Genomic DNA, 10131 nt, shown 5'->3' with positions numbered 1-10131 from the left:
TTTAAAGAAAATTAGTGCTATAAATTTCAAAAGAAATAAAAGATTTGTATCCATTTCTCCAAGTACCCATGTCGTTAACTTAGTTTTCTTTCTGGTAGGTTAAAAGAACATGAAATTTCTATATGCTTTATATTTATCATTCCTTGAATAGTGAACATTCAAGAAAAAAGGTGACTACTCCAATTGTACTTATGCATAAGAAAGATGAGAAATAGATAGACCCTACTGAGCTTAAGGGGGGAAGTTAGGAAGTGGAAACTGCATTAGAAGGAAAAAAAAAAACAGGCCAGGTTATCAAGAAAGAATATATATTTTTAAATGTTATAGACATTTACAAGAATCAGAAACCAAAGCAAACTTGCAAAAGGTAGAAAAGAAAATGTGTGTAGAGGATGGAGGCAGAAGTCAAAATGTGTGACTAGAAAAAATAAAAGTGCTGGATTGCATAAGGGGTAAAAAACAAAAACAAAAACAAAAACAAACAAACAAACAAAAACTTCACAAGTTATCAGTTGTGTCTATTTAATGCCACAAACACAGAATGGATGCAAAAGATTTAAAAAAAAAAAATCATTGTTTTGCCTGCATAACACTAAACGATTGCATTGCTTATTCTGTCTTCCCTGATTAGGCTATGATTGAAACAAAATAAAACAAGATATTGAAGCAGCTGAATTTGGAACCATAGTTATTAATGATTGGAATGGATAAATGAATGAAATCTTTAAAAATAATATTCACAGAATCACAAAGTATGATCTAGTTCAATCGATAATCAAAAAAGAAAATGTCCTCTGTGATATATACTAAACTAATCTTCTGAGGATTTACAGTTGTCAGTTATATAATACCCATTGAAGTTCACATAGGTCTCCATTCAATTCCCAGTAATGATTCGTGGCTTGGCTTTCTGGAACTAATCAGAACAAATCTTATCCTTTTCCCACATGAGAGCTTTCAAAGAGTTGAAAATTCCTATCATGTCCATCTTAAAAATTTTCCTCTTCAGATTAGAAATTCCTCCTGTTGTGCCACAGTTCTCTTTAAGTATCTTGCTTCCCTAATTGTCCTGACTCAGTTTCCCTAAATTGTCCTACCTCGGTTACCCTGAATTGTTCTGCCTCAGTTTATAATTGTTCTGATCAACCACTCCTCCCTCCTAATCATGATGATCCAGATAAGGAGAAAGACCTTCTATTTTAGGCATCATCAGAATGTTGGGTGCCTCTCTCCATTCTGTAATCCCAATTATCAGATATCCCCCATGCCTCCCCCTCACTCTGTCAGAACTGGATTGTTAATCCCATGTTCCCACTCTCAACACCCTGACTCTGCCCTTGCCTCCCTCTACCTCCTGTGTCTGAGCCCATGTATATATGTCATTGAGAACCCATATTGTTTGCTGGATTCTTGGAGACCATAGTTTCATTCATCCCTGAGACCAAATCATGGATCCATTTGGTCCCAGTAAATCTCTCCCTTTTAAATAAAATACCAAATACACTCTAATGTCTATCTTGCCTCAGTTTCTCTGGCATTACGTTTTAGAGGCTTCCTGCTGAGAAATTAGAAAATGAGAGCAGGATTAGAGATTAGAGACATTCAGGTCTCTGCCTTGGGCCTCAAGGTGGCTGGAGATCTGAGTTCTTGGCCTGGAGAGGCTGGCCCTCTTAATTTTTTTTTTCCAGAGTCTCGAGGAAAGAGAGCAGTTTTCAGACACAACCATGCCTGAAGCCCGATGGTGGACACCTTCATTTCAGCCACTGGAAAGTAAGTCTGGATGTCTGTTTAGGACATAATCTGATCTGTTTACCTATTCTGTCTGTCTGTGCTAGCATCTGCATTCTCAGAATAATAAAATGCTGATGGGCCTTAAATTCTGAAAAGGGTATCCACTATGGTAGATAATATCCTCTGGTTTGATTGTCTTCTAAGACACATCTGATCTGATCTGACTCTGAGTGCCTTTTTGGGCACTATCTGGTTATGTGTGTTAAATGTTGTAACTGCCCAGTCTATGTCTATGTGTTCTATGTTCTATGTTCAGTGTAACTTGTCTGTCTGTTCTGTTAGTTAAGGGCTCTGCTAATGTTTTAAGAACAATGATTAAGAAATTTAGGAATTGAGAGATTGATTTGCAAAAGCAATTAATAGTTTAACTGGAGCATCTAGTATTGGTTTGGGAGTATTTAAAGTATGTCAAAGAAGGTTTGAGCAAGTAGGCATTAGGAAAAGAAAAAGAAGTGGGTGGGGTAGGGAGAAACAGGCTCTCCTTCCCACCCCCTTACTTCTTTGGAAGTGGAATGGGGGGAAGAGCGGCCACGTGGAATTCCCTCCCCTCGGATTGTCAGTCCCATGTTCCCACTCTCACCACCCTGACTCTGCCCTGCCTCGGTCTAGCCCCTGTGTCTGAGCCACGTGTATATATGCCATTAACCACTCACATTGTGGGCTGGATTCTTGGACACAATAGTCTCATTCAGCCCTGGGACCAAACCATGGATCCATTTGGTCCCAGTAAATCTCTCCCTTTCACATAAAATATTAAATACTCTCTAATCTCTATCTTGCCTCAATTTCTCCAGTATTACACTACTTCCTTAAAGTGATTCTTTTATTTTGTAAACTTGAAGTAATTTGCAATTTTCCCTTCTGCTTTTATGCATACTTTTCCTTTCATCTATGTCCTTCCAAAACTGTGGCACTTAAAGCTCCTTACAAAACCCTGAATATGGTCTGAGAAACATAGTATAACATAGTTTTCATTCCTTTCCCTCTAGATATTATTCCTCTCTGATGTCCTCTAAGATTAAATTAACTTTCTTGACTGACATAGCACACTGTTGATCCAGCAATCTTGGGGCCCACTAAAAAATTCAGGTCTTAAAAAAAAACAAAACTGTTCCTCTGTCATGCCTTTTATCACTTTTTATATTTATGGAATTGATTTGTAAAAGCTAGGTATAAGACTTCAGTTTTTAACATTTATTTTAGATTCATATTTAGATCTGGAAGGGATCTTAGTGATGTAGTCTAATCCCCTCACTTGCAGATGAGGAAATTGAGGCTGACAGAAGTCAAGGACTTACTTAAGAGTCACACAAATTGAATGTGGTAGAGCTAGGATTTGAAATAACATTTTTGGATTACAATACCAGTGCTCTTTCTACCATGTTTTGCTTATTGACAGAATCCCATTAAAGTACTTTATTATATTTATATATGCTGCACACACTTATATACATATATTATACAATCAGGTATAGGAGAGAAAAGAACAAAAATTTATTAAGAACTTACTATATGTCAAGCATCTTGCTAAAACCCTTTACAGATTACATACATACACACACACACGGGTTTATGTATGTACTTATCATATATATATATGTATACACACATTTTGATATATACATATGTCTATATGTGTATATAAAATATTCTCTGTGTACTATGTATATAACATACATATATGTATACTATGCACATATTTATATAGTATACACATAGTTTGTGTATATTTGTATACATATGTATGTATTACACTTTATGTGATATATCTATATGTGTATCTCTCTATATAAATATATATGTGTATGTGTATATATATGTAAAGTATGTAGTGAAGTTATTGGCTTATGGTAGATTCTTTATAAGTGTTTTTAACTTCTTGTCTCTTATTTCTGATTATATTTTCGTAAATACATACTACAGAAATTTTAAAAGAAACATTACACTTTAATAATCATTTCTATATTAAAAATACTGTCTATTAAAAACTGATGAAGATTTTGTAATCTAATGAGTTCAAATTAACTAGAGTTTAAGAGTTCAGCAGTAGTGGCAATATAGCAATTTCTCTGCATAAATAAAAGATAAGATTAAAGGTTGAAGTCTTTTGAAACTAGTGAATAAAGTGACATTTTACTATAGAATAAAGAATACCAATCCAGCTTTTTATTTTTCTCTTGAGAAACACACCTATCAATATTTCCCTAAGATGAGAACAAGTTGACCTATGACTCAAGTATTTGTGGTCTTGTAAAGAGTAATATTATTAATATAATATTGTTAGCAGTCCAACACATTTACTCCTTACCAGTAATATTGGGATATACTTTGTATTCCTTATTCTGGAATCTATGAAATAAGTATACTAATGGACACTACAAAGTAGAAATTTGCTACAATAATTCCAGTGGCCGATTTCAGCCCTCTCCCTTCCCTAATCTGGCCACCAAGCTATATACACTTAATATCCACCCACTATTATGTTTATGAACTCAGCATAATTCTAATATGACACATGATTCTTTTTTTAAATAACTTTTTATTGACAAGAACCCATGCCAGGGTAATTTTTTACATTATCCCTTGAACTCACTTCTGTTCTGATTTTTCCCCTCCCTCCCTCCACCTCCTCCCCTAGATGGCAAGCAGTCCTATACATGTTAAATATGTCACAGTATAGATACAATATATGTGTGCAGAACCGAACAGTTCTCTTGTTGCACAGGGAGAATTGGATTCAGAAGGTAGAAATAATCCGTGAAGAAAAACAGAAATGCAAACAGTTTACATTCATTTCCCAGTTACTTTCTTTGGGTGTAGCTGCTTCTGTCCATCATTGATCAATTGAAACTGAGTTAGATCTCTTTGTCAAAGAAATCCACTTCCATCAGAATACATCCTCATACAGTATCATGTAAGTCTCTTCAAGCCTCTCTGTATTCATCCTGTTGGTATGACATATAATTCTTGAAGAAAAATGCTTTTTACAACTGACACTTTATATCGATTGTTTTAATTACTTTATTGATAAAGGCATGATAGCATCCTTGAAAAGAAGACAATTTTAATTTTCCAAACCTATGTAATCCAAGTAGAAATGACATAGAAAAAAGGCAATAACAAGTGCTACTTAACTCTTGTGAAGACAACTTTAGACAAATTAACTATTAGAGAGATACATGAAAAAAATATATACTTTTTTTTCTCCTCTCTAATAAAAAACTGAGACAAGAAAATAAATTTTAAAATCCAATCACTACCAGTTTTCTGGCTGTAGATGATCAATCACAAGTTGTTCAGTACCAAATATTAATACTATATTTGGAGTTAGAACCTGAGTACACACTTCTCCTCTCCTCAGTTCCCTCTGTGTGACCTTAAGTAAGTAATTTAACCCCTTAAGGCCTCAATGTTATCATATGTAAAATAAGGGAGTGGAATTAAATGACCTTTAAGATATCTCCCACTTTTTAATCTATGATCATATTATATATATATTTTAAAAATTTATTTTCCTTTTGATTAAATTATATCTTTATCATATTTCTTAATATATGAGGGAAACAAAGTGGTTATCAATGAGTGAAAAATGCAGTCAATCCGTAAGTTAACAAATTACAAAATTTTACTTTTATCCATGCTCCTTCTTTTGACATCCATTAAATGAGTATATCCTTTGAGATCTCATCCAATTGCAGTCTTAGTTATCATATTGATTTTACCTTAAGTGGCTGATATCATTTAGGGTAGATAGGTAGCCTGGGAATACTTCCAAACCTTGGCCAAAACCAAAACTGAATTTTCCTTCAGAAAGTAACAAGGATCTCATTAGCTTTTTTTAAAGGCATATTTGCATTTATACAAGTTTGAGACTATATCTACAATAGCCGTATAACTGGCTCAGAGCATATTCTTTTTAATAGTCTTCATGATAATCAATTTATGGCTTGTCTATGCTTTAAAAGTCCCTTTTCCTCATTTCCATTTGTTGAAATAATGGTGTTATTTTTGAATCTCATCCAGTCATTTTTCTAACTCATTTTGATTCTTTCTTCACCATAATTCGCTCATCTGCTGCTTCCTCTCCCTTCCCCTTTTGTTTCCTCGGTGAAGATTTTCATTACCATCCAATATCTACCATTGCACTAGTTTCTTAACTGATTTTGTTTCTCTAATTCCTTGCTTCCTTTAAACTCTCATAAAGCTTGCTGGTTGGCTTATCTCTCTTACATAAAAGTGATCCCACTCCAAACTCTACAAAAACTTTTTATTGTCTGCCACAATAAAAGTTCAGACACTTTAACCTACAATTTAAAGTTTTTCTCATTGTGGCACTATTCTACAATGCTAACCTAATTATTTTCTCTATTTCTCTGTGTTCAAGAGACTTTAGCTTTTTTATCAAGTCCTTTACATAGATATAAAATTCTTCCATCCATATTTTTGCTCAGCTTTATTTTCAAGGACTTCTTTCTCTGCTAAATTTCTACTTATTCTTTAAAATAGAAACTAAAATGACACCAGAATTCTTAATTTCAAGAGGTGTGTATATGTGTGTGTGTGTGTGTGTGTGTGTGTGTGTGGTGTGTGTGTGTGTGTGAGAGAGAGAGAGAGAGAGAGAGAGAGAAGAAGAGGCAGAGAGAGAGAAAGAAGTTTCTCTTAGGAAGAGAGGGGAAGGGCAAAGGAAAGACAGGGAAAAAGGGAGAGGATCCTGTTTGGAAACCTTATAAAATCTAAGACCTCTTCTCAAAATGATATGGTTAAATTCATAGCACAAAATGCATAGGATTACAAAGGGAAAAAAAAATTCCCTATCCAAATTCATGGACACTCCTTTATCCCTTAGAAGCTAGAATATATTGACCCCAGGTTAAGAATATTTCTATATTTTTATCATCCTTATTTACTAATCATGTATTTTTTTTTACTGTATGTAAATGTTTATTTATCTTATCCTCCAACTGGACTGGGAACCCTGTGAAGCAAAAGATTGTAACTTCTCTCAACTTCATATATCACCCAAAGTTTAGCACAGTGATCACTGGGACACACTATATACTTTGAGACATTATTCAAATGTTGAAAGGATTTAGATTTATATCCTTATTATCCTTCAAAACCTGTCTCAAATTTGACCTTACAGGGATCCATAGAATACTGTATCTTGAAAAAGCCTTAGAAATTATGTAGTCTAATCTCCTTTCATTGTATATATGAAGACTGAGAAAGATGAAATTTTAAACTGTTGAAATTCTCAAATATTCATTAATTACTTAGAAGCATAGCCAAATATAAAAGATTGCTGACATTTTTATATTACTTTAATTCTTGCTAAACACTTCAAAAATATCATGTTATTTGATTTTTTACAAAAACCCTAGTGCTATCATTATCTCCAGACAAAGAAAGTTAATCCAACAAAAGTGAAATCATTTGATTAAGATCCTATAGCTCCTAAAGGTCCAAAGTCACATTTTAACTCAAATCTTCTAAATTCCAGGCTCATCTGTCTATCCACTTAGTTGTTTATATATCATAGTACAGTTGCATTTTATTTAAATTCCATTGTAAACATTGCATATGATTCTACTTTTAAGTAGAAGAAATCTCTGCTTTCTTATCACAGACATTACTATATGAAGTTTTCTTATGAGAACCAAAATATTAGGAGATAAGTCCACTTTCTGCTACTGCCCTTTTCAAAGCTGTCTTTTGATTGACTATTTGTACATAATGTTTTATGTTGACATGGCTTCATTGAACATTGTAAAATGAAGAAAAAAGCCACTATTTATTGACACATGGCTCATATCCACCCAGAAAACTTCTATAATAAAGAGATGACATGGGCACAAATACTATATGCCAATTAGTAAGCAGTTTTCAGTAGCTGTTCCATTTTAGATCACTATAATGACATTGCAAACTTCTAAAGTTTCCTATGTAGCCATTCTGCTGCTCTTTCCAGTTTTGTCAGATTATTTGGCACCTAGGTTGAATTTCATGTCTAAAATGAAGTGCTGAGCTACAACTGTTCTGATTTTTAGAAACTCTGCCAGCTTCCCCCTTTATAATAACAAGGTCACACATATACACACAAAGGAAAGATGGCGAAGTTGCAGGTCCAGTGACACTGACTATCAGCATACAGTCCACATCTAAGCCCGACACCAGTTTGCCCTTGAAGTTTAAAACATGCTGAGATGAATTTAGCTGAGATCGCTGAAACAAACATCAGTGAATGAGTATACCATTTTCTATGGGTAGTTTCCAAACATTTTGAAATGCAACATTCATTTAGTATTTAATAAAAATCATGTGCTAATTACAAAGTACTGAGGTACTGGGCATACAAATATAAAACATGAGCATCATAAAAAATGATGCAGTCTCTGCCTTCAAAGGGTTTGCAGGCAAAAAAGGAGGGACTGAATTTAGTAAGATGAAATTCACTAAGGCAAAATATGAAGTTTTTTTAGTAGTATTTAGAAATCATCATTGCAAATATAAGATGTCTGAGATTTAGTTAGACAATTATTATTTGAAAAATATGTAATGATTTTAGTCTACTGCATATTCAATACGTCAGAATTATGGTGATACAGAAACAAAAAAAGTCAACTTTTTATGCAATGATCAATTCTGATGGATGGGGCTCTCTTCAACAATGAGATGATTGAAACCAATTCTACTTGTTCAATGATGAGGAGAGCCAGCTACACCCAGAGAAAGGACTGTGGGAACTGAATGTGGTTCACAACATAGCGTTTTCACTCTTTTCATTGTTGCTTGCTTGCATTTTATTGCACTTCTTCTTCACAATAATTGTATAAATATGTATGCATATATTGGATTTAAAATGTTTTTAAAAATCATCTTTGATTTAAGAGGGGCATGATTTTAAAAAATAAGGATTTTTTTCTGATTAGAGATATGCAAACTGAGACTGGATAACCACTTCTCAAATATGTTATAATGAGAATGTTTTTGCGGTTTGATTTCTAGTGTATGGTTGAAGTTCCTTCCAAGTCTAAATTCTGTGATTTTGTGATTCAATACTTAGTTTTTATTACATGCATACTTCTGTATTTCTATGTTAGTATTATATTACTAATGTTCCTTTGTAGCTTTATAACTATCTTAAAATTATAGCATGATGGAGGATTCTGGTAAGATGAAAGAGTACGTCAGAAAATTTCAAGTTCTCCAGATTTGTCCCTTAAACAAAACAAATTTCTGTTTTGGGATAGAAGTGAAAAATGAAGAAGATGTAGCACAACAGGAGTTTTTCTGGAGCAACCAGAGAAGACCCTAAGAAAGAGTCTAGTACATGGGTTTAAACAGTATGAAGAATAACTACCTCATGCCCTCAAAAACAGCTAGTGGTGAGCCCAGCAATTGTCTAGGTTCAAAGGTAGTTTCAGTTTTAATCATAGGAGCTTTCATTTCCTATTGAGAGGGGAGTTGGGGGAGTCTGAGTCCAGAAAGATGAGGAAACCTTGGCTGATCATAATGCCAGGCCCAGATGTACTACTGAGATGCTGCTCTGGATGATAAGGAACCAGTACATCTGCTAAATGCAGAAGCTGAGTGGCAGGGAAGTTGCTGGTTATGGGAACTTGCAGGGAAGTAGAGTTTCTGAAGTTTGAGATTCCAGGTCAAAGGAGAGAGCTGAAGTGAGGCTATTGGCCAAAAGCATCTTGCTTCTCATCCCAGGATTAAGATGCTTAAACTAATAATTCTCATTAAGAAAAAGAATGAAGAGGCAAGGAAGAAAGAATCCAAGCAGAGAAACTTACTATGGAAATAGAGAAGACCAAGATTCATCTTCAGGCAGGAAAGTGAAATAAATAAAAGCCTTTTCTACCTCAAAGAATAATGCTAAATGGCTTCCTGTCAAGAAATAAATTATAGAAGAATTCAAAAATATTTTAAAAATCAAATGAGAGAGATTCAGGGGAAAATAAAAGTAAGAACCATCCAAAAATAAAATACAAGTAGATTATGAAGAAAAAAATTAGCTAACTAGAGAAGGAGATGCAGCATCATAAAGAAAATAATGATTTTACATTAGAATTGGCAAGGGGAAGCTAATGAAGCTGTGAGACCAAGAAATAACAGAAAAAAATATAAAGAATAAAGGATAGGATGTGAAATACCATAAGAAAAACAATAGATCTAGAGAATAGACCAAGAAAAGAAAGTTGAATAATTGGACAACATGAAAGCTATGACCAACAAAGGAATCCTGACACAATAATTCAAGAAATAATCAAAGAAAATTGTCTTGGAGTATAGAATATGAGGGAAAAGTAGAAATAAAAAAAAATCCACGAATTA

Source organism: Antechinus flavipes, chromosome 3, assembly GCF_016432865.1.
Source record: "Antechinus flavipes isolate AdamAnt ecotype Samford, QLD, Australia chromosome 3, AdamAnt_v2, whole genome shotgun sequence".
Lineage (NCBI taxonomy): Eukaryota > Metazoa > Chordata > Mammalia > Dasyuromorphia > Dasyuridae > Antechinus > Antechinus flavipes.
This window is presented reverse-complemented; position numbering follows the sequence as displayed.